Below are 5,298 nucleotides of genomic sequence, written 5' to 3' on the forward strand. Positions count from 1 at the left end.
CTACGAGGAAAGTTTACGGCGTTTGGGGATCTTTAGCTTGGAGAAACAATGGCTGAGGGGGTGATGTGATCGAGGTTTATAAGATTATGCATGGGATGGAGCAGGTTGAGAAAGAAAGACTTTTCTCCCTTCCTCACAGTACAAGAACTCGTGGGCACTCCATGAAATTGCTGAGCAGTCGGGTTAGGACGGATCAAAGGAAATCCTTCTTCACCCAAAGAGTGATTCATGCGTGGAATTCACTGCCACAGGAGGAAAGTGCCATCAAGTTGCAGTGCATTTTAAAAAATCTTTCTTTGAAAAACTGCATGTAAGAATTCTTCACAGAGAGCCAGTTTAGTGTAGCGGTTAAGAGCGTGAAGTCTCATCTGGGAGAAATGGGTTTGATTCCCCACTTCTCCACATGCAGCTGCTGGTGTGATCTGGAGTCAGTCACAAGTTCTTTCAGAGCTGTCCTCTCAGGAGCAGTCCTGGAAAGAGCTCTCTCAGCCCCGCCTACCTCACAGGGTGTCTGTTGGGGAAGGAGACTGTAAGCCGCTCTGAGACTCCTTTGGATGGTGAAGGGCAGGAGATAAATCCAATCTCCTCCTCCTCCTCCTTCAGGGGCAATGCTGCTTGTGGAGCTTTGAGTGCCCCACTCTCCCTAGGACCGAGAGGGGCCTGAAGGCCGGTTCAAGCCTGGCTGTCATTCCCCATCACGGGTTAGCTGCTACTTCCTATTGAACCATGCAGCTTGTTTTTGAACAATGTAGCTCTGATTATAAAAGGAATTTACTTCTCCAGATGCCGTCAGGCTTGCCAGAGCCTTTTTCGTATCTGCAGATCTGCACAGAGGCATCAAAAGGTGACTCTAGTCCCCTTTACAATCCCCTTTATCCAATATTTTTTATTATGTAGTTTTATTTCAATATTTATAAGTTGTTTTTTTTAAAAAAAGAGGGGGTCTCTTTCAGGCATATAGTTAAGTATGTGGTCCACATCAGTAAGCAAATTGGGAAAACATCTGGCGCATCAGCCAATGTGCCAAACGTAACATTTCACAATCAGATGTTCTGAATTCTCCCTTTTAAAGCGAGTTTACAGCTGCGTTGGCTTCAAGAATAGTCTTGTGATACGGTTTTGGGTGCCTTCGCTTTACAAGGCTGGGATTCAGCCTTTGTCATTTTTAAGATGTTTTGCGCTCTCCACACGGCCAATGTTTATTCGGGTAAAAAGAAAGTGGGCTCCTTTGTAAATTTCGACTGCAAACCAATTTAAGGCTTGGGAGCAGGATTTATTTTGTAATATCTGTAGCCCTTTCCCCTTTATTCTGAACCGGTGTAGTCCGGATAGGAATCATCATCCAAGAGGTCAAATAACGTTCTCAGGCACAAACTCATCCGGTGGTCTTAAGCAAAGCCCCCCTTCCCAATTCTCCCCCTCAAAATGTGCCAAATGTAACATTTCACAATCAGATGTTCTGAATTCTCCGTTTTAAAGCGAGTTTACAGCTGTGTTGGCTTCAAGAATAGTCTTGTGATACGGTTTTGGGTGGCTTCGTTTTACAAGACTGGGATTCAGCCTTCATCATTTTTAAGATGTTTCGCGCTCTCCACACAGCCAATGTTTATTCGGGTAAAAAGAAAGGGGGCTCCTTTGTAAATTTTGACTGCAAACCAATTTAAGGCTTGGAAGCAGGATTTATTTTGTAATATCTGTAGCCCTTTCCCCTTTATTCTGAACTGGTGTAGTCCGGATAGGAACCATCATCCAAGAGGTCAAATCACGTTCTCAGGCACAAACTCATCCGGTGGTCTTAAGCAAAGCTCCCCTTCCCAATTCTCCCCCTCAAATTCAGGCCCCAACTGCCGTATACAGATGATTAATAATGAGAAGAGCAGCATAGTGTGTAAAGGTTCAGGCCGTGATCTGGGAGACTTGCGTTCAAATTTCCATGCCGCCCTGAAGTTCTCTGGGTAACCCTGGGCTAGTCACACACTTGTCCTAACCTAGTTTACAGGATTGTTCTGAGCGTGCCTGGTGGAATGAACTACCTTACGCGATCTGGGCCCTGAGGAACCTGTTACAGTTCCGCAAGGCCTGCAAGACGGAGCTCTTCCACCGGGCCTTTAGTTGAGGCAGTGGGCATCCGCTTTGATCTGGCCTCTCCTCCCGTGACCCGAGACCCTAGAAATCGGATTGGACCATGATGTTATCTGTTGAGGCGCACTGCTGTTTTAGTGTGTCGTGATTTTATTGATTTTAAATGGATTGTTATACTATGTTCTAGTTGTAAATATGCACTAACTGCAGATCTATATGTCGGTACCCGCCCTGAGCCTACAATGTGGGGAGGGCGGGATATAAGTCTAATAAAATAAATAAACAAATAAAATAAAATGGGGACGGGAGAAACACATTCCAGTGTTCCCTCTAAGCTGAGTTAGTGTGAGGTAGCTCACAGTTTTTTAGCCTCCGGCTCACACATCACAACTTAGAGAGAGCAACTTGCGCCCCTTGGAAGAACAGCCACATCAGCGCACTAGATCAGGGGCCTCCAACCTTTTTGAGTCTGTGGGCACATTTTGGAATTCTGACACAGCACGGTGGGCACAGCCACAAAATGGCTGCTCAAGGAGGCGGGACCAGCACAAAATAGCTGCTGCAGCTAATCTTTAGTCGCACAGTGAAGATCCTTGTGCTGTGGTTGCAGCTGCTGCCAAAGCAGCATTCTAAAAAGTTTGCACAGCCAATCAAATCTCCAACAGCCAATCAGAACCCTCGCTGGGCAAAAGTCCCACCTGGTTCCACCCACTTTCCAAAAACATTCGTTGGGTACCAGGAAAGGTGCTGGTGGGTGCCAAGGCACCCACAGGCACCATGTTGAGGACACCTGTGCTAGATGAATAGACAGATGAGAAGAAGAAGAGATTGGATTTATACCCCGCCGTTCACTACCCAAAGGAGTCTCAAAGTGGTTTACAATCTCCTTTCCCTTCCCCTCCCAACAACAGACACCCTGTGGGGTAGGTGGGGCTGAGAGAGCTCTTTTGAGGACTGCTTCTGAGAGAAGAGCTCTGAAAAAGCTTGTAAATGACCCAAGGTCACACCAGCAACTGCATGTGGATGAGCGGGGAATAGAGATGTAAAATTTCCGGAAATTTTGAAGCTCGGGAAAAAAAAGGTTTTTGGTTTTTTTGTCTTTTCTAGATTGAAAGTCATTCTCTTACTTTAGGAACATAAAATATGACTATGGACATTTTTACTTGGCATGAAATTATCACAACTAGCATATTAAAAATATATACACCAAACTGGCTAGATGAATAAGATAGATGGATGCATAGGCTGAAGTTTGGTTTCAAGTCATGAAAGAAGAGATCGGGCTATCGACATCAACACCCTATTTGCCGCTTTTGTGCACGGGGAACAGCGCCCTCTTTGCAGTTATTCTACCTGGCACAAATCCTTCTCCGTCTGACTAAAATGTGGCTCTGTGACCTATACTTGTGTCAGAAGGTCATGAGAACAGCTTGTACAAGCAATCTGCAGGGTCAAATACATCAGTGGCGGGTTCAACGGCTATAAAAACAGGACTGTTTGTACACTTTTTTTTCTGAAATAGATGTGATGCTTCTAAAACCGATGCAAAAATTATGAGACTTCTTTATGATCTGTGCCGGGGCTGAGGGAGACTGTCGTCTCTTCTTCTCCCATTTTAAATATTTGTCTGATAGGCTTCCTTCATGAGAACACTGCATTTCAATGTTATCCCACAAGGGCCAAGAGTCACCAAACTGGACGTCTCCCGACTTTTCACTCACCCGCTGGTTAAAACAGGAAACAACCCTTGGAAGATACAGTTCAAAGTAATTATGTGCTGGCAAATCTTAATATGAACAGTAAAAATATGCTCCTTAAAGTGACATAAAGAGACATACTATTAGCGTATTTTATGTTAATTACTAATATTATTTGTATCTGTCTTTTTTTAATATATAGCTCTCCCCTCTTTGTGTGATCTGTGAAAGAGGATTGTGATATTTTATTGGGATTTTCAGCTGCTCTAAAAGTACTACGTTATTATTGCCGATTCCACAACTGATGCAGTAATAGATTATAATTTTATAAGCAATAACTAGTTTTTACTATTAGGCAACACAATATAATAATAACTGTGCATAGAGGAGTTAGGCTGATGTTAATTGTGTATCAAATATAGTCTGAGGCTGATCCTATCTGTGTAGAAACTAAACTCCCAGGAAAATATGAATTTCTACGGATTATTACAGTCTTTAGCAGCTGCTGATGTAACGGTTTAGTAAGTCATCTATTTTGTTGGTTTTTAGTAAAATTTTCGAAGCTGTTAAAAAAAGAGAGAGAGAGAGAGAGAGATAAAGCAGCTTTTGGTGTTCCTGCTATACAATCCCTCGGGCTTTCGATCCAGTCTGCATGATCTAACCGTAAGCTGTTTGGCTCCTGAGCTGTATGGCATAGGGTTGCCAACTTTGGGTTGAGACGTTCCAGGAGATTTGGGGGGGGGGGAGAATCAGCGGGGGGAGGGGAGAGGGGAAGGACCTCAGTCGGAGAACTGATCTTTGTTGTATGGAGGTCAGTTTTAATTCCAGGATCTCTCCAGGCCCCACCAGGAGGGGCTCAGCGAGCCCCCCCCTCAAACCAGGCATGCATAAAATGTAACTGTTAGTTAACCAAAAGGAAAAAGAAAACAGAACCCAAAATGACCAGGGACCAACATACCTGAGGGACCGCCTTTCCCCATATGTACCCCAGAGAGCACTGCAATCGGGGATCCAGAATCGACTGGTCCTCCCGAGTATTAAGGAGGCCAGGCTGGCTGTGACGAGGGCCAGGGCTTTTTTGGTAGCGGCTCCACTCTGGTGGAATGAGCTCCCAGAGGAGACCAGGGCCCTGCAGGACCTTTTACAGTTATGCAGGGCCTGTAAAATGGAGCTCTTCCACCAGGCTTTTGGCGCCGCCACCACCACCCCACTGTTATTACCATTGGGAATGCCAACTGACACTGTATGGCAAAGAGCCCTGACCCGCTGGACCCCTAATAACTGCCCGAGCCAATTCCCCCCTTACGATGTCTGAAGTACCTTCTTACGACATCCAAAGCCGACCAGCGATACCGACGCATAAGATTAGTATTTTATTATTATATCTGGTTTTACATAGTATTTTAATGTTGTATTTATTTATTATTTATATGTATTTTGGAATTTTATCTGTTGTAAGCCACCCTGAGTAGGCCTTGGCCGGGAGGGCAGGAGAAAAGTTTAACAAATAAAATAAAAT

Source organism: Gekko japonicus, unplaced genomic scaffold, assembly GCF_001447785.1.
Source record: "Gekko japonicus isolate JY-2015 unplaced genomic scaffold, Gekko_japonicus_V1.1 scaffold1311, whole genome shotgun sequence".
Taxonomy (NCBI): Eukaryota; Metazoa; Chordata; class Lepidosauria; order Squamata; family Gekkonidae; genus Gekko; species Gekko japonicus.